This window comes from Choloepus didactylus, chromosome 17 (genome assembly GCF_015220235.1).
Source record: "Choloepus didactylus isolate mChoDid1 chromosome 17, mChoDid1.pri, whole genome shotgun sequence".
Taxonomy (NCBI): Eukaryota; Metazoa; Chordata; class Mammalia; order Pilosa; family Megalonychidae; genus Choloepus; species Choloepus didactylus.
The window spans coordinates 64,087,455-64,112,243 of record NC_051323.1 but is presented as its reverse complement, the minus strand read 5'-3'; the positions used below and the strand labels follow the sequence as shown (position 1 = coordinate 64,112,243).

At 39.3% G+C, this 24,789-nt stretch overlaps 1 protein-coding gene across 3 annotated transcripts in view; it reads left to right on the top strand.

The window, feature by feature from the left end:
- The window catches only part of LIMS1 (LIM zinc finger domain containing 1), a 200,505-nt gene that overhangs the window by 69,130 nt on the left and 106,586 nt on the right, over positions 1 to 24,789 (top strand). For 2 of the 3 annotated variants that reach the window (XM_037806951.1, XM_037806953.1), the window contains exon 1: positions 4,312 to 4,470. The exons of the other annotated variant lie outside the window; for it this stretch is intronic. The gene's annotated coding sequence lies outside the window, so the exon portion shown is untranslated. Of the gene's footprint in view, positions 1 to 4,311; positions 4,471 to 24,789 lie in introns of those variants that run through there. 3 annotated transcript variants of the gene reach the window in all.

Below are 24,789 nucleotides of genomic sequence, written 5' to 3'. Positions count from 1 at the left end.
AAAGAATTTGAAACAATTGATCAAAGACGTTCAAATGAATCTCCTAAATCAATTCAAGGAGATGAAGGAAAATATGCATCAAAAGATAAAGGATATTCAGAAGACACTGGGCAAGCATAAAGAATTTGAAAGTATAAAAAGAAACGTAACAGAAATTGTGGGGATGAAAGGCATACTCTAGAGGCATACAACAGCAGATTTGAATAGGCAGAATAAAGAATCAGTGAACTAGAAGACAGGACAATCAAAATCTTACAGACAGAAGAACAAACAGAAAAAATAATGGAAAGCAGCGACATGAACAGTCTTCTGCACACCACTGTTCATAGCAGCATTATTCACATTTGCCAGAAGATGGAAACAACCCAAATGTGCACCAATTGGTTATGGATAAACAAAAGGTGGTATATACATGTGATGGAATATTATTCAGCTATAAGTAGAAATGAAGTCCTGATGTGTGCAACAATATGGATGAACCTTGAAATGGTTATGTTGAATGAAACAAAAAGGACAAATATTGTATGATTTCACTGATATGAACTAAATGTAATGAGCAAACTCATGGAGTTAATATCTAGAATATAGGCTACCAAAAAATAGAATGAGGTTAGAGAATGGGGAGCTGATGCTTAATTTGTGCAGAATTAAGCACAAGTTAGGTTGATTGTAATGTCTGGAAATAGATAGAGGTGATGGAAGCACATTATTGTGAGTATAATTAACAGTGCTGAATCTTGTGTGTGATTGTGGTTGAAAGGTGAAGTTTAGGGTTGTGTATGTCACTATGGAAATGTAGAAGAGAAGACATGGGACTATATAAAACAGTGAACCCTATTGTAGATGATGGACTGTGATTAATAGTATAAATATAAGAATGGTCATGAATTATAACAAATGTATGACACTATTACAAGATTTAATAATATATTAGGGTGGTATATGGGGAAAAATACACCTAATGTAACCTGTGGACTATAGTTAACAGTAATATTTTAACATTCTTTCGTCAGTTATAACAAAGGTACCACACCAATGCAAAGTGTCAACAATAGGGGGTATATGGGAATGTTGTGGTTTTATATGACTTTTCTGTAATTACTCTAATAAAAAAACAACAACAATAATCTAAAAAAAAAAAAAACATTATTCTAATTGAAAGAAACCAGACACAAAGTACTACATATTGTATGATTCCATTTATATAAAATGTAAATATAAATAAATTTATAGAGACAGAAATAGATTAGTGGTTCTGTAGGGCTGGGAAGGATAGAGGGATTGAGAGGTGACTACTAGAGTGTGTGGGGTTTTTCTTTTCAGAGCAATGAAAATGTTCTAAAATTGATTGTGGGGATGAATGTACAACCGTGTGATTATATTAAAAGCCAGTGATTGTACACTTTGGATGGATTGTATGGTATGTGACTATACCTCAATAAAATCTTTTAAAAAAGAGTAAATTTATATGTGGGAGGACAGTGGGTGTGAGGGGAGGGGAGGGAGTAGTTAAAAGAAAACCTTCTGGAAGATTTGTTTTCTTCATGAAGAGATAATATGTGCTAAGAGAAGGAATGAAGGAAGTTGATTATAGAGAAGATCCCTAAAAAATGGTAAAAATAGTCCTTAAGGGAAATGGGTATGGGTTCAAGATAAGGACTGTGAGAAGGTAACACCAGTGCAGTCTATTTAATCAGCTGCTTAGCACTAGCAGAGCATAGATTGGATGCAGCATGTCCTAGGATTAGAGATTTGTTGGGCTTGATATAAAGAACTAGATACAAGCAGTTCAGATGGTTGGTAGTGGAATCCAGGCTAAGTAGGAAAGAAAAGGGGGAGGACAAACAAGGGATAAAATGACAGTGACTCCCTGGCCAGGAGTCTTCTTATTGGAAGAGCAGGTGTGGTGGAAGTGGGATGAGACATAGAACATGAAGAATGGGAAGTTGGTATCAGTCAGTCAAGTATTGAAGGTGAAGATTTGACATTTCAAGTGAAAAGATCCAGGTTTTAGCCCTTTGTGGGACAAGTGAAGTAGAGTAGAGATGTGGAAAAGCAGGAATTTCAGTTGTTGGATGGGTTATCTAAATGGGTGTGATGGTTAAGTCCATGTGTCAGCTTGATCAGGTTTTGGTGCCCAGTTGTTTGGTCAAGAAAGTACTGGCTTGATTGTTACTGTAAGGACATTTTGTGGACTTGAATCATCAGTAAGTTGATTGTATCGACATTCAGCGGAGGAACATGCCTTCAACAAGGAGAGAAGTCTCATCCAATCAGTTGAAGGCTTTAAAAGAAGTTATCATTTCAGCAGTCAGAAGAGAGGGTTTCCATCTCTACTTCAGCCAGCCAGCTTCTCCTGGGAATCCACTGAAAACCTTCATTGGAGTTCCCAGCTTGTGGCTTGCCTTATGAAATTTAGACTTGTGCATCCCCACTGTCGTATGTGACAATTCTTATAAAAATCTCATAATATTTATCAGTTCTGTTTCCCTAGAGAAGCCTGACTAATATAATGGGTGTTTAAATCTCTTAGGCTTGTGGTGGAGAGGAAGATGATGATCCAGGTGATGAAGTGTCCAGGGAATGGGGGGCAGTTGACTTAGAGGCCCCTGGCGATGGCTGGGATGGTATATTCAGATAGCTTGAACTTCAGAAGAGAATGAGCTTCTGTTAGCTCTGCCTAGAACTTTCTTCCCTCAGGCCATCTCACCCTTCTGTCTTCCTTCTTGTTTCCTTCAGGTCTCAGCTTCCTTCCTCAGAGAGGCTTCTCCGGAACACCCTACTTAAACAGGTGCCTCCCTCATTTATCTGTCAAAACACCCCGTGTTACCTTCACAATGCTGTGTGATCGGTAAAGAATTGGGACACACAAAATTTCCCCTCCTTCAGATTTTTAGCTGCAGCAACGTAGGGCACTTTCTTAGAGAGAATTCTGTATCCTGGGACTCTAGGTCAAAAGGCTTCCGTTCTATTTTCATTTTCCCAAGAGAGATTGTGGCTGCTTTCCAGGGTGCATCTCTGTGGTGTGGACTCCTGGGGGTGGGAGGTGGGGAGGAGGCTGCTTTTTGGCCACAGACAGCCTTTCCACTTTCAGCCTCCTTCTACCTTCCACTCCCACCTCCCAAAAGAAAGTAAATAAGTCAAAGCCAGGAAAACATTCTGGCTGGAATTTTACTGGATTGAATATTATGTGAGAAATCCAAACCAGCTTTGATGGTTGGGTCTTGGACTACAACTCAAAGATAAAACCTGTGAGGTGTGCCGCCCAAGGAATGCTGGAAAGAGCCCTGGGTTTTAGAACTCACTCTACCTGTAGCTTGGCTTGGATAAGCTATTTCACCTCTCCAGGTACTAAATTCCTTCCTTATACAATAGGTAGCCTCCCGTGTGCCTTTCATTTCTACCCTTCTGCTGTCATTAGTTCTAAATGCTAATACCCAAACTCTTGTGTTGGTATAACAAGCAAAGGTAATGAATTTTCTTGTTTTTAAAAGATTAACTTTAGGTCCTAGTATGTAGAAATACTATGACCATCCTAAAAATGACTGGTCCATAATAAAGAAACTGAGCTAGGGAACTTTCTTGTAGTATTTCCAATGAATCAGGGCAAGGAAGCCCTCATTCACATAAGAGGAAGGGTGAATTACTTGCTCTCAGGTTCTTCCTCAGCCTCTACCAAAGATCCCTGTTCTTCAGTGAAAACTTGGAACAGAGGAGCCCTAGGAGGGGACTGAGTTGGGTGTGTGAGGGCTTCAGCAGTGTTGGCCTTGCTCCTCCTTTGAACTGTTTGTCAAGGATATCTTGGACAGAAGGAACAGTTTCCACTGCTCAGCCAGCCAAGCCTGTCTCTAAGCTAGCCTGGGCCCCCCCACTGGGAAGATACAATAAAGACTAGCCGCTTGACTCCAACGTGTTAAAGCATTCAGGGGAGACGTTAAAGGAAGCCCTTTTAATTCAGACATGTTGATACTGTCAAGATCTAAGGGGGTGGAGGCTGTCTTATGAAATCCATCTCTTTCTATGTGATTATTCTTTTTTTTTCTGAATATTTCTCTGCATATTACAAATGCTCTCAATAAGTTTGTGGATGAACTTCTTATCTTGGTAAAGTAGCTTGTATATATTTAAAACAACTCAACAGGATATGAGTTATGACATTTAGGAGGGTTGTCTTATTGCTTCAGAACTGTGGGGTTATCGGGTAACACACCATGTCACATGATTTTACTGAATGCAGGAAAAAACTCAACTTGGTTTCATTGGCTTAAAAATAGTTCAAGGCAGCAAGATACAAAGTGAAGATGAGGAAGTACAATACAGTATAGGAAGTACGAACTTTTAAAGATAATTCATTGTAATGTGAAGCTGGCTTCCCAAGCCCCGATAAGTGAGCTAAAATAAGAGTAAGAGTAACAGAAGGAAGATTCTTTATTCTTGACTTAAGAGAAAGGGAGCCTGAAAACACATCAGGTAAAGTACTTGAAATATAGATTTGTTTTTGCAGAGGTGGGGCTGTATGTTTAAAGCAATTAAGATGGAGGAGTGGATGTTTGAGAGAAGAAATGAATGTGATGGTCTAGACCAGTCAAACACAGAATACTGTTAATGTTCTGGATTTAATTGTTTTCTTTATGAACTGTCTTTCTTAGTTATTTAAAAGCAAAATATGTCTAAATATGCATACACAGTAACAAAGGGTCTTGGGTAAGTTGTTGGTAAAATCACACTTGTTAAAATCCTCCTCTTCCCCCACCTGCTGAAAAGCTTAATGATGTGGTTCTTACTTCCTATGGATATATGTTTAAATTATTAACTATATATAAAGGCAGCTTTATGTTTTATTGGTTTCAAAGTAAGGGTGGGGTGGGGAGTGATATATACTTACGTCTGCAAAGAAAAAATTTAAAACTTTGATAAAATTTAGGGGTGTACAGTTTATGGTCCTACAGAACATTATACTGTAAAATACCTTAGTAATCCTTAGTAATTTGGGTATTTTGGCTTTTTTTATTACATTATTATATTTTTTTACCCAAATTCTGCTTAGGGTCTTTTGAATTAAAAAAAAAAAAGTACTGTTTAGCACTGTGATTAGTGAATTTTTGTTCTGCCATGGTAGGAAAAAAGCCACTCTTTACTAGTTGAGGAGTTGCTCTTATTCATTAACCTGTATAACTCTGTTTAAAAAAACAGGCAGGCCATTTTAAAAGGAAACATAATACACCAAATTTACATTTTTAAAAAATAATATTATATAATAAAAGGATTTGCTGCTTTGCTACATGATTTGCTTTACACAGTGAATTTCCTTAGAGATTTAAGTGTGTTTACAAAAACAATTTATTTTATGGTTAACCTTCAGGAACATGATAACATTAAGAAAAATAAATCTGTATACCTGTGATACAGTTTGGGGTGATGTATATGAGAGACCCATAATGTGTATATGTATGTAAGTATATATATGTGTGTATTTTGTAAATGAGCACACACATCAGAAAATATGAAATAGCATTTTTTTTTTCCAGGAATAAGAAAGGAAAAGTAAAAAACTGATAATGGTCACTTTAACACGGCTGGAAGAATAAAATGTGAATAAAATTTTCTAGATGAACATACACACTTGGGGGGGGTTAAAAAATGCATGCAAACAACCAGACATAATCAGACGATCCTAAGTGCAGTCCAGTTTTGGGAGAAAGCTGAAAGGAGGAGGGACCCAGGATTCCCAGGGATGGCATCACTGAGCTGGTGATTTTTGAGTGGTGCTTTGAAGAATGAGTGAATTTCAGCTTTGAAAAATGATAGGAAAGGGTATTGTAGGCAGAGTTGGGGACAGCTTGAGCAGAGGCATGTAAGTCAGTGTTACTTCTTGGTTCCGAATCCTCTTTGCCTTTTCCTCTCACCTAGAATACTGTCTGGGGTCCTTGTCATGGTCTGTAAGGGTTTACTTGATGTATGCCTGCCCTCAGTCTCCCTCTGCCCTTCTGAGCCCATGTCCTTACCAGTCTTTCCCACTAGATTAAAAGATCCATGGAAACAGGGACTTTGTCTCCTGTATTCCCACTGCAAAGAGCAGTAAATGCTCGATAAATAAGTGTTGAATGAATCAAAGAAATAAAAAAAAAATAGGCCAGTGTGCTGGAATGTAAGATGTGTTTGAGGAGCTATGTTACTTGATTAAGACAATATTAAAATTTAAAAAGAAAGGAAAAAAAGAAAAAGATGTATTTGAGGGATGAGAACGGCAGGGAATGAGGCTGGACATGGTGTTTTGGTCCTGAATGCATTATAAAGTTTTGGGACTTTAGGGCAGCATCTAAAATTTTGCAATAGACAAGTGATATGATTTCACAGTGTAGAGGATGAGGTAGAAGGACCAAAGAATGGAGATAGCCATACCATATGAAAGATCATTCCAGTGGTTCCTTTATTCAGTTGACATTTGGCTCTTACTCCATGCTAAGCCTGTGCAAGGTTCAGGAGAAACAAAGATAATGGAAATGGTCCCAATTGGTGGGAGCTGGATTCATGAACATTCTGGAGAAGTTTGAGCACAGTGATGAGAGTGGAGGAGTCCTGAGCCAGGCATTGTCAGAGGGGATGGGAAGGAGTCAAAGTCTCTTTTACATTTTCTTAATGTCCACAGCTTTGAGAGTTCCCAAAGGAAAGATGAAGCCATTAAGGGAACTTAAAAATTTATTTTTATTTTTTAACGTAGAGGCCGTACAGTGATTTTGAATTAGGTATCACCTGAAGGTACTTAGCAATATATTGATTGATTCATTTATTTTTGGAAGAAGGATGCATGCATATGCAGTGAGCCTGTAATTGCCTCTATTCGGTGTCTGTGCGGGATAGTTTTTAGCTCTGAGTTAGTGGTGATAGGTGGTCAGTCTGTGGAATGGAGATGTTGATACCCTGTAGAATGGTTAATTAAATTAAATGAGAGGATTTGTGGGAAAATATTTTTATACAGTGAATATTGCTACAAATGTGTGGTGTTATTGTTGGAAGAAGAATGGATATTCTAACATCCCCAGGTTATACTTTGGCATAGTATATATAGAACATGAAAAACTGAAATATTTTACCAAATATTGAGGAGGGGTGTGAAGAAGGAGCAGATATTCCCTTAGCAGTATGTTATAAGGTTTTTTATAAGCTAAAGGAAGGATTTCTATGCTAAAAGGAAGTTTATTTGCAGACTGGGAAAGCGTTTGGACACCTAGTTCTTTGGGATCAGTTGTTCATGGTCTTTGTTGTCTCTAATAGGACAGTTTCAGACCCCCAAAGAGAATTTACTTTTTTTCTTTGTTCATTGAGTCTCTTTGTACTTTAAACATTGGGGTATAGTTGAAAGATCCTGAGTTTTAGAGTTACTAGATTTGGGTTCAAATCTTATTTTATTTTGCTACTTGTATGATCCAGAACGAATTAGTTAATGTCTTAGAGTCACAGATTCTTCATCTGTGAGTGGCAGTACTATCTAATCTGTGAGTGGTGAGGATCTTAGCTTGATATTTTGTGGGGTCTAGGTGGTTGACAAATGTTCCCATTCCTCCCCTTTTTTCTCTGTGAGTAAAAACTTTATTCTTAGAGCAGTTTTACGTTTATTGAAAAATTACACAGAGAGTACAGAGTTCCCTTTTAACCCTCCACACCAACACATACAGTTTCCCCTATTATTAATATCTTATGTTAGTGTGTGGTACATTGTTTTGTTTTTTGTTTTTTTTTTTACAAATTGATGAATTAATGTTCTCTTTGTTTTTTGTTTAAGAAATTTTTTATTAGAACAGTTGTCATTTAGAGAAAAATCATGCAGAAATAACAGAGTTCCCTTATACCACCCCCACCAACAACACAGTTTTCCCTGTTTTAACATTTTGCATTAGAGTGGTATCTTTAATTCTTCTCCCCACCTTTCTAAAATTCTGGCCATAAGTGTTTCCTTTAAAATCCAGAACTAGTAGGGCTCAGGGTTGAAAGAAACCAAGTTCTATGTAGTATCTGATAATTGCATGTTTTTTCTCAACTTCCAAACAGATACGAACCTCTTCTAAGCCTCCCACCTCCTGACTGCAAAGAATGCCCATCTCCTCTTCCTTTCCTCTTTCGTTTCTTACATCTTCTCCCATTCTCCTACATTTTCTTTCCTTCTTAATTCTTTCCCTTGCCTCTTTTGCCCTCTACTTCTGTCCACATCTTTCATCTTCTTTAAGGGGATGTCAAGGAGGAAGTCTTGCTGGAGGTGGTCCTTCCTCCCTATTCTCCACCCCACATGGACCTCGAGTTGCTGGACTCAGGGAAAGGGTTGTAGAGCGAGATCCAGACCTAGATCATACTGACTCACAATAAACTTTAACATAAACCAGACTCCCGGAAGGATTAGCACTTGTAATAAGTAATGCCAAGTATTTTGGGAAGATTGGCTGGACCATAAGAACGTCATATCATCCGAGAGGGGAATTCAGTAATCAGGGTTGCCAGCTCAGCACACTGCTGACAACAGCTGGGAGGAAATTGTGACTGTAAAAATCCACAGGTGTTTATCCAGCCAGAAATCCGCCCTAGACTTCCAAAAAAGGTGCTTTCCATCCCTGTAGTCCTTATTGGCTTGGTCAGCAATTGAAAGTCAACATTCAGTTTTATTTTACTTATTTCTGAGACCATTATAAAGTTTTTAATTCACTATGTAGCTGGTTAGACATTAGAGGGGAAACTAGGATGTATCTATGCATCTCTGAGAATGAAGTGTACACATGTGAAGTAGCTAGAAGTATAACAAGGCAATATTTAAACTTAGGCAGTAGCAGTAAGTTATTGATAATGGTCCTAAGGAGAAAATGAGCAGCAGCCAGAGTTTTGAAATTAATTTGAATAATTTGTTAATACATGAACCAGCAGAGAGGAGTTGGGAAGCACCTGGCAGACAAAAGATGGAATAAATAACACAGCTGCGGAGGAGAGAGGTTTTGCCTTGTAAGGTCCCCATATGCCCCTCAGCCCCATACAGATGAATCTGTGGAAGTGATTAGAGTGTAGAAGGGGAAAAAGAGGACTGGAATTCAGGCATTCCATAACTCTAACCCCAAGAATGACTAAACCAGCTGTTAGATAGATCCACAGGATTTTTAGACCTTAAAAGAAAGGGAATTAACATTTACCGAGAATGCACTTCCTGTTGCTTTGTGTTTTCCTTGTGTTTTTTTTTTTTAATCTTCATTTTATTGAGATATATTCACTTACCACGCAGTCATACAAAACAAATCGTACATTCGATTGTTCACAGTACCATTACATAGTTGTACATTCATCTCCTAAATCAATCCCTGACACCTTCATTAGCACACACACAAAAATAATAAGAATAATAATTAAAGTGAAAAAGAGCAATTGAAGTGAAAAAGAACACTGGGTACCTTTGTCTGTTTGTTTGTTTGTTTCCTTCCCCTATTTTTCTACTCATCCATCCATAAACTAGACAAAGTGGAGTGTGGTCCTTATGGTTTCCCCAATCCCATTGTCACCCCTCATAAGCTACATTTTTATACAATTGTCTTCGAGATTCATGGGTTCTGGGTTGTAGTTTGATTCCTTGTGTTTTTTATTCCTTTACAAATCCATGAGGGGGTTAAATTATGCCCACAGATAGATCAAGAATCCGACCTGCAGGTGAAGAGACTTGCCCTGGCTGATAAGACGTGGAGCCAGGATTCCAATGCCGTCTGCCTCTCCCCCTTGTGCATGATTAGAAATGAAGGGATTCAAGGATCTGTTTTCCCCTAAACTTGGAAAGCTCTGCCTGAGTTTAAGATGCTGCCTCCTTACAATGTTTTCTGGGTTCCATTTCTTTATTCAACTCAAACGGAGTTTTTATTATTTAGAATGGTGCTGTTGAATAGAAATATAATGTGAGCCACATGGGTAGTTGTAAATTTTCTAGTAGCCACATCAAAAAAGAAAAAACAAACAAGTGAAATTAATTTTAATAATGTTTTATTTAACCCAATATGTCCAAAATATTATCAATTCAATATGTAATCCATGTTAAAAATTCATATTGAGATAGTTTGCCTTTTTTAAACTAAGTCTTTGAAATCCAGCATGTTTTTTAAACTTAAAGCACATCCCAGTTCAGACTTTGCAAGTGCTCAGTTGCTGCATGTGGTTAGTGGCTGTCTTATTGGACAGCACAGACCTGTCTTAAAAAGTCAAAGGTAGAGGCCATTAGGAGGGACTGTGGTGCTGGAGGAGAGCAACTTTGCCTCAGATGAGATGGGGAACTCTGTAGAAGAAAGGAACCACACACAAAAGACGGGCGTACTCTTTAAAGGAAAGTGAAGAACATTAACATCAAAAAAGGGATCTACGACCGAGGTGCTATTTATGGCAAGCAGTAAGATCCTACCCACCTTTATCACCACTACCAGGAACAACCACAGGAAAACTGCATGGTGACGACTGCTAAATGCTAAACCATATTTAGAGGGTGGGGGGAAAGAAATGACGTGTCTTGGCAAATCTAACCATTAAGAAGGGAAACCACAGCCTTCAATGTATATTTGGATATGGTTGCCAGAGAATCTTATCTTCCAAATGCCTGATGCCTTTTACATAGGGGGATGTATAATGTGTCTTTGAGGAAATAACCATGAACAAACTACCTTATATGGGAATTTCTACCCAGAGAAAGAGAAATGATAATTTCAGACTTTATTCCAACAAAGCAGACATTGTCCTTTATTAATGAGATCTTTAGTTACTTCTTCCTTGCTTTTTTACTTTAAAAAATGTTCTTGGAATTCCCCCTTCATCTTTCTTCCTGTAATTCTGCCTATTTTGTTGTCTTTGTCCCGCTTAACCTCTCTCTTTCAGTCTTTTCCCATTATAATTTGCTTTTGGGTTAGGGGGATAAGCTGTATTCTAGGAATCAGTAGACTGGGTCCTGCTTTTGGCTTTCTTAGCTGTGGGACGTTAATTCTGTTCCTTTATCTGAAAAATGAAAAGAATAGGATTAGAATCCTTTATAATCGTTGAGGGCCATCAATTTGTAGCTTGGAGCCTCATTCTTGAACTCTGTAAAGCATGGGTAATATTTTTGCACAGTGATTTAATTCAAGCCAGAAATTGTTTCAGCTATAGGGAGATATCAGATAAGAGCTGGAAACATCAGGAGAATCTGAGGTGTATGTGGGTGGGGAGAGACCCAAGGGTAAATTTTTCCACTGGAGTGAAGATCAAGAACCAGGGATGATTTCCTAATATGTTCTTGTAATGTTGCCTTAAAGAATTTCAGGGGCTTTGGTTTTCTGCTGCAGACACACCAAGAGGTGATACTATTTTGACTTCCCTGCAACCCGGTAGCATCATCCTGATGCCATGCCATTCAGTGACCAACATTTACATAGTACTTTATTATCTTCCCCAGTTCCTTTCTATTAATACCCCTGATTTAATCCTTGAAAAGAAGGATTGTGAGGTAAAGGAGCATATGCTATCTTTGTTTTACAATGGAGGAAACAAGGATATGCAAAAGACTCTAGCATAATACCTAGAACACCCAAAAAGCCAGAGCCAGGCCTCCTGTGCCTGGTGCAGTCTTCTTTCCGTGGGGCCAGTCATGTGCCAAAGCCAGCAATGGTGGTCGTGGTGGTGGTGGGGGGTGTCACTGAAGTGTAGCTGGAGCCATTTAGTTTGACCCGCCAGCCCCTTGGGTCTCAGCCTGGCCCCCCCACCTCCCTATGGCCTTGGCCTCTTTCTGCCCTTCCCTGTGTCTCCCCCTCTCAGCTTCTCTTTTTTTCAGCTGTTTATCACTGAGATGGAAATATAGATAGATAGATTTTTGTTTGCTGTATATGTATTTAATATATGGTTCTTTTTATATTAAAAAAGCAGATAAGTTGAGTTCTATATAGTTCTCCCTTGAAAAATAACTTTCAATCAAATTGGCTTTGCATTTCTTTGGTCGTTGATTTTTAAAATACACATTTTGTCTCTTTTTTTTGATAATTTAGAATGTTTTACCATTCATAAATGAGTTGTTGAGGATACTCTAGGGAAAATAGGGCAGGAAAATAATTAGCTAATAATTAGTAGCCTTCAATATATACCTCAATAATTTTTTATCTCAGCAATTCTGTTCTGCCAGGATGAGAGCATTCAATACAACTTGCTTTCCCTTTTTCATAAAATAATTTTTAACAGTGTGCAGGCTTTGAGGGATTTTGTGCATCATTAAGCATCTTCTCCAACCAGGATGCCAAAAATAATTTGTTTCATTTGAAGTTAACAGACCCAAATGGCTGGACCACAACCACTTTAGCTATTTCTGCTTTGTGTTTTGGGGAAAATTAATCTTACTGAGTCTCAGTTTGTCGGAAATAAAGTGGTACCTGTAAGGGAATAAATGCTCTCTCGGTTCTGGAGGAGAAAAGAATTTATTTACAATCTTGCAAGATAGGGCGTCCAGCCAAACACATGGAAGGCTGGCGCACCAGAGGAAGAGAATGGCGATGTTTAAATCTCCTACTCCTAATTCGCAAGTCCCTCCCGTTTCCCCATTGACTGGGTACTACAGAGGTTACAGCCTATCCGAGAACACTAACTAATTCATCTTTTGAGATTTTAATTTGTACAGCCAATCCCAGAGAGCCAACTAGCTCATTATTGAGATTTTGAACTGATTAGCCAATCCCCCCCCAAATTTTTATTTTTTTTGCTGTGAGTTCCCGCCTCTGATACTACCTCATGTCTCTTTACATCAGGCAGATTCTCTCTTCTCTTTGTCTGGGGCTTGTTTAAACTGGTTTTGCCTCCATTTCCCTTATTCCATGCTGTCTCTATGTGAAAACGAAACTTATTCCTTTCTTACAGATTCCCTCCTCTTTTTTTTTTTTAAACACTTTTAGTTTTCACATTTTAGATTCTCAAATTTGCTAAGGGCTTTTTTACATTCCTCATCGTAGGGATCTTTCTTATTTTTTATTCTAGTGGTTTTAATGGGTTTTTGAACTAGCCTTTGAGCACACGGGATTATGTAGCACCCAGCTGTTATAAACATTTTGGCTGGAATGATAAGGAAAATTAAAATAGATGTTGCAATTCCTTTCCATTTCTCGAACCAATTTTCCAACCATTCTATGAGTGGGTTGTTAATGCTAGAATTCTTTTCTAGTTTCTGAAATAAGGCTGTTAAGCCTTGTAGGGCTTTGGTGATAGTTCCATTAGGTGCAGTATTATTGGGGATGAATGTGCGACAATTTCCCCCAACTATAGCACAGACGCCTCCTTTTTCAGCTAGCATCATGTCTAGGGCCATTCTGTTTTCCCATGCAATTCGGCTAGTGGCATCTAACTGTTCTGCTATTTCTTTAATGACATTCCTGGTATAGTTGATAAATTTTAGCTGATGATTGACATTTTTATTGATGGTGACCCACCAGAATAAGGACGATTTAAATTTTGCAGCTAATTGATTTTTAGCTTTAAACTTATTAGGAACTTTCTGGGGAACCCCTATACTATCTACAAACATTTTTTTATTGAAGGAACTAGGTACACTTTGTACATTTTTCTTTTCTCCTTTGCCTTGGGTTGGTACTTTATTACTTTCAAATGCCAGGGTAAATGAGATAGCCAATTGAACCAGAGCACAGGTTTCTCCCCACCTTTCAGGTAGTGTTGGCCAGAGGATGCCCTTCCCACAGTACCACCAGAGGTCTGCTCGGGGTATAGTTAGGCTGGAGAAGTTGCCAGTACTATCCTTGCTCACATTCCACACCTGTGTACACAGAGCCATGGTACCAAGATCCTGGAGCCCTTCTTCCCATCTGGAGAGACAGGCAGAGTGGTTTCCGGGACCGAGGTGAGACGCTGGTATGGCTTTGACACTTCCCTCCTGGACTGGAGGGAAAAGGGAGGACAACGTACTACAACTTTTACCAGGAGTAGCATTTTGAAAGAGGAGTGTTATACATTTAAACTCCCTTTCATGCTTTTTCATCCCCAAGGGGAAGGGCATAATCTGAACAGTGGGTTGTTTGGTTGTACAAGCATAACAGTCACTTCTGTTTAGACTCTGGATGGCATGTTTGCCCCATTCTACCCAGGCATTTGTATTTCCATAACCTGTCTCTATTTCTGTGGTTTGCTTTAAGTCTTTGGTCTTAAGTATTCTAATGACCTTGGGGTCAATTTGTACTGGAGAGTTAAATTCCAGCCAAGTTTCCCTTAATGGTTTTTCCTCCAACCTGGGTAAGACCCATCCCTCATACTGTGTGGTCCACCAAGCAGTGTTTCAAGAATAACAGGGGTTAGGTGTCTCATAAGTTATACTCTCAAATGTTCGCCCCCCCAACAATCTTGCTTTCTATTTGAACAGTCTGCTTACATAAATGCTTATATTCCTCCCTCAGTTGTTGCTGATGTTTTAGATTTTTACAGCTCATTACTTGACAAACATCAAATTGTACAGTTTGAGACTTTAAGCCTTTGACTACACTTATAACCAGCTTAGCAGAACCTGTTACTCCTTGAATATAGAACATTATGATCAGCATAAGCAATTTCATCATTAAGCTATACACAGAGCACAATGCAAACAGAGGGTTTAATCCAGCCCTTTCTCCCTTCTAATATGTTCCTTTAACTGTTGCCTATTTAAAGTGATCCTTAGGGGATCTGAGGTAGGAGTCACTTTCCAGGATTCAGGTTGAGTTGCTGGATACTTATCGTCTGGTTCAGGCACCGGTCCCTTCACTTGTGTGTAATGAGTCCAGCCTCTTTCTGCCATTCGGACTGCCGTCTCAGTTGTCAGCAAGACTTGATAGGGTCCTTCCCAGATCGGTTGAAGTTTGGATTCTTTTCACAACTGGATCAGAACCCAGCTGCCAGGCTGATGTCGATGGGCAGCAAATTCAAGAGGCGGGGTCTGAGCCAGCAGTCCACGGTGCCTGAGAGATGATAAAGTAGAAGACAAGGCCAGTATATAATTCTTAAGAAAAAGATCCTTTGTGTCTAGGGAGGGGAGCTCTCCAGTCCTCCTGGGGAAAGGCAAACCAAAAACCAAAGGCCTACACCTTGTAATTGCCTAAGTACTAAATTACACATGGCTTGCACCCCTCTAATGACTCCCCTAGTGTAAAACTGCTAATACCTGCTTTAGGTACAGACACTCCTGAAGTCATGTGCATGAAGAGCAGCAAGAACTTACCAACATTTCAGGCTAGAACAATTAGACTAAAGGACAACAATAATTTACAATAACCTAAGATTAATGAACATAAAAAGGCTTACCACTCTTAAATGCTAACTTAAAATTCAGTTTTTAGTACACGTAGTTTAGTGATGCTTGAATATACGTGATTCACATATATGCATACCCTGAACATACACACAAGTTTTGCTGTTAGATGAGTAAAAACCCACTCTCCAGGGAGAGGAGGACAAGCCTTGGTGTGTAGTATTTGACAATATATGTGGTGTCTTTATTCCTATTAGACTTAATGTTAAGATAGCAACCTGGCATTACCAAATGGAGACCTGGGAAGAGATATGAACCATTCACTGTTCTAAGTTTGTTTAATTCAGCTTCAGTGAACCTTAAACCCTTTTATAGGAACATTTCCTTGCACTTTGAGTATGGACCTTTTGCTTTTGCCCAAAATATATCAGAAAAATTATTCTGCTTTTTACAAGAATACACAGTCTCATATATCTGGAATACAGACACATATAACTTATATACACACTCATAACCATATGAAACAGACATACATTCCCATTTACAAGCATGTATAGCCAATACACTACTGTTACACATACATAGAAAACTTTTACACAGTTTTTTTCACTTTTTTTCATTTTTCACACTATTGTGAAACTGCACACAATTGCCCAGCTTTAGAGTACACACAAACTAGTATACGCTATAAAGACACAAAGAAATAGCTTCAGTTTACTAAAGATGAGTACACAGGAAATTTTTGCCAAGTTTTAAATTACACACTGACAAACTTTCACAGTTTGAAAGACTCCTACGTAATTATATTACATGCTTTTATTACATACAAATACAACTATCCCACATTCCTGTGTAAACATACAACTTAAACTCCCATTAGATTCATGAAGTTTTAACTCTCAGAATGCATCCAAATACAGTCCTAAAAAATGTGCATATAACTTTCTATATACCCTGATACACACATTAAGGGACTTTAAATGTAGCTTCCACATGCCTTAGACTTAATTACACAGCACACTAAAATATGTAAATGTATTTATTAATACCTGTTAGCTACAAATTTCCTTCCTCCTTTTTTTTTTTTTTAAACTGCTCCAATTACTTCTCTATCTCACTTTTGTCTGTTTCCTCCCTGGCTTGTTGACTCTCTGAATATTTCCTCTAATGGCTTATTCAGCCATTCATCGATTTTTGGATCTTCTCTGAATATTAGGCTAAAATTCCTTTATATAGCTGACCTTTTAAAGTCTGAGTTATTAACAGAATGACATTGTATTCTTGGGGCTTGAGGGAGTGGGAGTCCAACCCTTTTTAGAGGCTTTTGTGGCAGCCCTTTTTTTTTTTCAAAGTCTGGGGTGATGTTGGGGAGATTACCTTTTTGGCCCCACCCTTCTTAAACATCGGGGTGCCACCCAGACTCTGCCTCTTCGGGGTAAAGGCTCTACCTAACAGTGGGGTGGCAGCCAGGCTTTTCCCATTCCCCTGGGAATGTGCTCCACCCTCTGGGTCCTGAGGCGGCAAAACTTTTCTAGAGCATTGAGGTGAAGGCCCACCCTCAACCCCCAGGGCAAACTCACCCTTTTCATGCATGTGGGCCACTTCACTCTTCCAGCCTGAGACCACTTGACTTCAGACCTCAACTTTCATCGTTCTTTGGGGATATGGGTACAGCCAATTTTATTTTAGGTGGATGCAGTCTCTCTCTTTCTCTCATAGCCGCCCTCTTTCCCATTTCCCTTTCTTCTCCCAAGAAAGGGATATTTACATAAACCAGATTTTAAGAATCAAGTTAATTGTTATTCAGCTAGCCTTGCTAGGCTTTTTATTAATGATTCTTACCTTCCTTTCTTTAAGAGCCTTTAGAAACAGAAACTTTTGGAAATCTCTCCATTTTTTTTTTTTTTTTTTTTTTTAACTTTTGGTGGGTTGTAATTACTGGAGCAGTCAGCATTAACTGGCTCTCCAATTGCCTGGGGGCATAGACTGCTTCCACCAAAACCTCAGGCTTTAATGGTTCCCGCCCCAGTGGGGGAGGGGAAACCATAAGGTGGGGGAATGCTTATCCCAGGTTTTAGTTTCTTTTTTCCCTGCAGCCACCACATGGCACAGTTCAATTCTGCCTTGGAAAAAGGTTTATTTTTATTAACATGACAAACGAGGTCAGCACAAAGCCAACTCTTATCTGCCTTATATTTTGGCCAGAATATATTTGGCAGCAAAATGCCTTTTTTTTTTTTTTTTTTTTTTTTTGTCTAAACATAACAATAATATTTGATCATTTTCTTTTACCCTTTCCCTTGGTCCAATTACTTTTAGCCCAATGTTTTAACATGTTTCCCAATGGATTATTTAGAGGAATGTTCCCCGGGGACCCTAAAGGTACCCCCTTCCCTTTATTCCCAGCCGGCTGACTGCCTCTATTCCCCATTCTGAGTCTTGCCTGAGCATCTTTCCCTTAGGATCAGCTCTAGGCTCATCAGAATGTCCCCATTCTGAGTCTTGTTTGGGCATCTTTCCCTCAGGATCAGCCCCAGACTTTCAGAATGCTTTAACCACCAAGGTAATATAATATTTCTTTCCTTACCTTGGTCCGTGCACGGAGTTGCCTGGTTAACCAGAGGCAGGCCTTTTCTTTTCCCCCTTTTCTCATCCACAACCGGCAGATCCAAGCATCTGGTCTCGGGCCCTTTAGCTGCCAGAGATGGGCCCCCAATGGCGGAGTCCGAGACCGCTCAATCAGCGGGGCGCGCCTTCCCTTTGTCCACCTCGGGGGTCCCCCTCCGAAGCTTTGGATCCCGGACGAGCCCCCAAGTTGTCGGAAATAAAGTGGTACCTGTAAGGGAATAAACGCTCTCTCGGTTCTGGAGGAGAAAAGAATTTATTTACAATCTTGCAAGATAGGGCGTCCAGCCAAACACATGGAAGGCTGGCGCACCAGAGGAAGAGAATGGCGATGTTTAAATCTCCTACTCCTAATTCGCAAGTCCCTCCCGTTTCCCCATTGACTGGGTACTACAGAGGTTACAGCCTATCCGAGAACACTAACTAATTCATCTTTTGAGATTTTAATTTGTACAGCCAATCCCAGAGAGCCAACTAGCTCATTATTGAGATTTTGAACTGATTAGCCAATCCCCCCCCCCAAATTTTTATTTTTTTTGCTGTGAGTTCCCGCCTCTGATACTACCTCATGTCTCTTTACATCAGGCAGATTCTCTCTTCTCTTTGTCTGGGGCTTGTTTAAACTGGTTTTGCCTCCATTTCCCTTATTCCATGCTGTCTCTATGTGAAAACGAAACTTATTCCTTTCTTACAAGTTCATAAACCCAGAAAATTATCCTTAAATTCATCCTTTTTTATCCAGATGATGGGATTATATTCCAGAATGCAGGTTTACGGTTTAATCTTTCTGAAGACGCCAAAGGTCTTTTCTGCTGATGGCAAGAGAGCCTCCCAGGCTATTCTGTCAGACTCCCACTTTGCCATCCTCTTCTTTCAACCTTACAATAGTACAGCAGTTAAGTCAACTGAAGCAGTTGGAAAAGGGTATACGATTTTTTCAGTGGCCCAATAGAGAAAATGAGAATTGTATTTTTTACGATTAGATAGTTGCATTCAAGGGGGAAATTACCTGGAGTGTGATGATATATTGATGACAACATTGTAAAACTAAAGGATGGGAAAAAATGGGAACACCCTTTAAGAAAATTAACTTAATGTAAAATGATTTACATAACAAATGGATTGGTTTAAATTAGGTCTCAGATGCTATGTACATAAAGAAAGAACATGTTGAGAAAATAGGAGCTTGGGGTACTTGTGATGGTTAATTAATTTCTCCATTAGGAAAGAAAATGTTTCTAATTCAACCTTTTTTGGGGTCATAGACCACTTTGAAACTGAAGGCTAATAGACGTTAATAAAAAAGGCACAGAAGCACATACACAGGAAAATTTCCCTACAACATTAGGAGATTCATGTTCTCTTACCCCTTACCACAACACATGATGATTGCATTTCTGAAGGTTTTAGAAGTCTTTTATTGACTGGAACACTGAAAGTATTATGAAATCTTGATAACTGAATTAGCAGTAAATTCATTAGCATTCACTAGAAGGTGACATTTTCTAGCAGAGACCAAATCAAGTACTTTCTGGCAGGCTGCCAGTGTGTGTGTGTGAGAGAGAAAGAGTGTGTGTTTGAATGTGACACACACACAGACTGTCCCTCCATTCCCACAACCAGAAGAATTTCTTTGTGCACATTTCCTTTTTCTCCTCTTTCCTCTTTTCCATATTACAAACAGAAATGCTCTTTTTTAAATGCGATTTTATTGAGATATAAGCACATAATATACATTCAAAGTGTATAATCGTCACAGTATCATCATATAGTTGTGCTTTTATCACCACAAACTTTAAACATTTTATCACTCCAAAAAGTAAAATAAAAATTAAAATAAAAAAAGAACATCCAAAACATCCCATTCCCCTCCTCCCCCCATTGTTCATTTATTTTTTTAAAATACAGTTTAATTGAGATATAGTCACATACCCTACAGTCATTCAGTGTACAGTCATTCACAGCACCCTCATACGGTTGTGCGTTCGTCACCAGAATCAATTTTTTAACCTTTTCCTTATTCCAAAATAAAAATAAAAGTAAAAAAGAACTGCTAACTCTTTCCATCCCCTCCATCCCACCCTATTCTTCATCTAATTTTTGTCCACATTTTTCCACTCATCTGTCCATATGCTAGATAAAGGGAATGCAAGCCACAAGGTTTTCACAGTCACACAGTCACTCTCTGCAATCGTCATAGTTATATAATCGTCTTCTAGAACCAAGGTCACTGGGTTGCAGTTTGACAGCTTCAGGTATTTTCCTCTAGTCATTCTAACACACTAAAGACTAAAAGGTGATATCTATATAGCACATAGGAATACCCTCCAGAGTGAACTCTCGACTCCATTGGAAATCTCTCAGCCACTGGTACCTTATTTTGTATCATCTCTCTTCCCCCTTTTGGTCAAGAAGATCCTCTCAATCCCACATGCTAGGTCCAGGCTCATCTCCAGGAGTCATTTCCCACGTTGCCAGGGGGTTCACACCCCTGGGAGTCACATCCCACATAGCAGGGAGAGCACTGAGTTCACCTGCCGAGTGGCTTATTGAGAGAGGGGGGCCACATCTGAGCAACAAAGAGGCTCTCTGGGGGAGACTCCTAGGCACAATTATAAGCAGGTTTAGCCTCTTCCTTGCAGCAACTAGCCTCACAGGGGAAGGCTCAGCCCACCAAATTGGCAGTCCTCAGTGTTCGCGGGAAAATCAGCAATAGCCCAGGTGAAGAAGTCCAACACTTCGCATTTCTCCCCAGCTCTTCCGGGGAGGGAGGGGGCTGCAAATACACTTATACTGTCTGCCCATATCATTCTGGGATATGTCAGGATTTCACCCCAGCCTGTACAAACTCACCAAATCCCACTTCCCATTCAAAGCTTCATACACCTATGGTGTTCAAACAAACTGATTGTACAAGTTAAATTATCCAGTGTGCTACAGAAAATATAGATCCTGCACCAGATAAACATCTCCTCCCTTGGTCTCACACATAAGTTGTAGTTTTAAAACCCAGTCAGTATTGTCCTTTACCCTTCAGCCTTACTTGCCTTAGTCCTAACCAGATCCTCTGCGTTCATATCTCTAATTAAAGTCTGAATTCTTTTTCAGCTCTTTCAGCAGTTGCTGTATGGGTAATACTGACATTCATGGCTGCCAGATTTGGTGGGGAAGTAGAATGGTATAGCCTATCTGGAGGACAGTGCAGTGATCCCACAAGAAACTAGGTATGTGGGCGTTTCAAGGTCCTGCAACCTCAGAATGGGGTATATACTTGGAAGATCGGAGAGCAGAGACATGAATGGACATTTATGCACTGGTATATATATAGCAGCAGTATTCACTATTTGCAATAGAGGGAGGGGGCCTAAGAGTACATTGACTGAAGAACAGAATGGTGAACTGTAGTGTTTGCATACAGTAGAATAGAGTGGCCTCAAAAAAATGGAGCTGTGAGACATGCAACTAGGTGAATGGATCTTGAGTACAACATTTTGAGTGAAGCATGCCAGAAACGAGAGGACAAACATTATAATGCCTCAATAATACGGACTAACTATAATGTGTAAACTCTGAGAACTGAATCTTAGAGCACAGCTTATCAGGGAAATTCTTGTTGTAATGGTCCCTAGATTGTAAGCGCTTACAGCAGTCACATCTATTCCTGAGTTGTAATGGTTATCTCTAAATCTGACATGCTGAGCTCCTTGTTGTATAACCTGGTCAGTCTCTGGAACTTTGGGTATCTGTGTGACATGTAAGAAATGCTCTTTTTAAAAAGCCATCTCCAATGTGTTCTACAAGTTGAATTCTAAATGGTTTTTCAGACATCGTTATTTATTGTAATAATGATAGCAACCAATTATGGTTACCTACTGTGTGGAAGGCTGTGTACTGGGTAGCTTATAAATTTTATCTCAAATCCCTACAGTAACCCTCCTGCTGTTTTATAGGTTAGGAGCCTGATGTTTATGTAGGCTGGCTCAAGTCCCTCCAAATAGTAAGTTTGCCAAAATATCAATTCAAAATAAATTAAAACAAATATCTACTTTCCCCAAACTTACTAGTTCACAAGTGGATTTTTTCACCAAGTTGGTATTAGGTGTGATTTGAAAGACATAGAGAAAAACTCTTTCTGCTCAAAAAATTTGTCCCACTGTGGTTGAAATTTTCATTGTTGCCAGTCAAAATATCGAAGGTACCTGTGAAGATTTTTCTTTTGGTGGGTGGGAGGGATGGATTGTAATTTCAGCCATTACCATTTTATCTTAAATTTATCAATTTTTTTTTTTCCTGACCATGGGAAACTTGTGACTTTTTATAAGCTAAGAATGAGAAGTTGAAAAGTGCTCTATTTGGAAGGGGAGATTGAAGATGGAGCAGCTGGACTATGGGCACTGGCGTCCGTGGGGGCTAGAGTTATCAAAGGCAGGTGCAGAGGGGTCAGGTCAACAAAGAGAAAATACTTAGTTGGAATTTTCCTTAGAATTAAGTCCTGATTGTTGGATACTAGCAATTTGGGGAAGGGGAGGCTTTGGGAAGGAAGGAGAATGTATCTGTTCCCCTCTCCTGCTCAGATGTTTAGCAGATAGAATCGTCCTCCCCGTGGTAGTCTTCTTGTGCCGAGGCCATAGCCAGGCAAATTAAATGCAAGTCAAGCTATCTGTCTTATTTGCTCTGTCATTTATGCCAGTGCAGGCATAATGGAAACAGAGAGTCTTTTTCGTAAAGTCATGAACCTAGCCCTAGTTCTCTCAGAAAGCTGTAACTGTGTGATCTTTATAGGAAATTCCAGTGGCCAACATTTTGTTTAATGAGTCATCATCTTATAAAGACAAGAACTGTTTTCTCAAGGCCCTATAGTAATGGTATTGTGTTTAGGTTTGTTAAATATGGTATTTAGTTGTTCCTGTTGCGCAGGAGTCAGTAAACTACTTTCCGTGGGCCAAATCCAGCTCCCTGCCTGTTTTTGTACAGTCTGTGAGCTAAGAATGTTTTTTACATTGTTAAATAGTTGAAAAAAATGAAATACAGATTTCAGTATATGAAGAACAAATTTCCGTATCCATTAAAAAAGTTTTCTTGGAACACAGCCACATTCATTAATTTATTTTTGTCATGGCTGTTTTTGCACTACAAAGGCAGACTTGAATAGTTGTAACAGAAAATGGCCTGCAAAGCCTAAAATATTTATTATCTGGCCCTTTTCAGAAAAAAATTTCCTGACCCCTGCCATTGAGGATTTATAGCAATTTTTGACAACATTGTTTAACATTGTCAAATTTTAGACTATTACTGCATTCAGACTCTTTCTCCTTAGCCTTTCAGATTAAATCCAGTCCTGGTCAAAATGACTAGATACTAACATTCATTAATTACATCAAAACCTTCATCTCCCTCCTTTCTCAAGAGTGGACTTCTTGTAACTAGCATTAACTAGCTTCCCTTCTTTCTGTCCTTGAAGAAAACCAGATATTTAAATGGTCAAAGATCCTCTCCAGTTCACGTATAGAAAAGGTTTGATTTGGAGAAGAGGCATTGTTATATCATTCTTATTTCGTCATAATCCTGTTGTTTGGTGATTCCCCATCTTATGGATCTCAATGGGATACTGAATCTTGCTCCCACTTGAGTAGCTGAAATGCCAGCTTGTGTTCCTAGCCTTCCATGCAGCTAGGGCGCAGGCCTATGACTCAGGCCACACCAGTCAGATGCACCTGCATTTGGATTTTGAGTCGAGAGATGGAAATACAAAGAAATAGGGACTGCCTAAAATCATCTCCAGAGAGTACGGCTGTAGCAGCATCCACAGTGTCCATAGTTCAGGGGCAGCAGTGGAACCAGTTTGAGCAGCAGGGCCCATTGTCCAGGGTTGGTGGTGGCCTTAGAGCACGTGGTGCTGTCTGCAACCAGAGGCAGTGGCGACAGACCTTTCTCTGCTGGGCAAGCTGATTTCCTTTGTTTTAATGGCTGGAGAGACTCCAAGCTTGGTTCTCTGTTGATCCTGGAGATTCTGTGAGCAACCCAATATCCTTTAATAAACATCTCTTCTGCTTAGAGTTAACCTAAGGTGGCTTCTGTTCCTGGCACCCTAGAAACCTGTTTGCTTGTGTGTATATCTGTGTTGAGCTAAAAGAAGTGCCCTCTCAAAATGTCAATTGTTTTGTAAATTTTTAAACTCAATTTCTCCTTTTTGAATCTTTTATTTATTCCTTTCAACATCTTATGTTGTCCCCATTTTCCTCTTTATTCATTCCTCAAAAATCTACACAATAAATATAAGGAGACGAATGGATCAGCTTTTGGATTCTGGTAATGTCTTCTTTTAAAGAATACCATAAAATATAGTCCTAGTCATACTTGGGACAACAGGGAGAAACCCAAGAAAAACTGGGGAAGAAATGAAGTCAGATTATTCTAAGAGTCAAACCATGTTAAAATTAACATGAGAGTGGAACTATATAGTCATCTAAAGTGGGTGGAGTGATTTTAAATGTCACTGAAGGGAGGTGCAACATGGAAGAAAGTCAAGAAAGTCATGGAGGTAAAACTTGGTGTCCATGGCACCAGGGAAGAAGCAGTCGTGGTCATCAGACCTTGAATTTCTTGCTTCCATTGCTACACCTGTAGGCCTCTCATGGAGGTGAGTGAATCTCCCTTTTTACTCTGATGCACTGGAGATTTCAGGTTGTATAACTCCCCTTTTTCTGAATTCATGCACACCAAACAACCTTCAGGTTATTAATCTGACTTTTCATTTGGTCTACACTTAGAAAAAATATATACTCTGTATGCCTGCTGAGTATTTTCATTTGCCTGACAGTTACATGTTGGAGTTTTGGTTTTACATATCAGCATTAAGACTTGGTTAAAGAGAAATCCTGAAAAGTGTGAATCTACTTTTGATATGCTGACAAAAT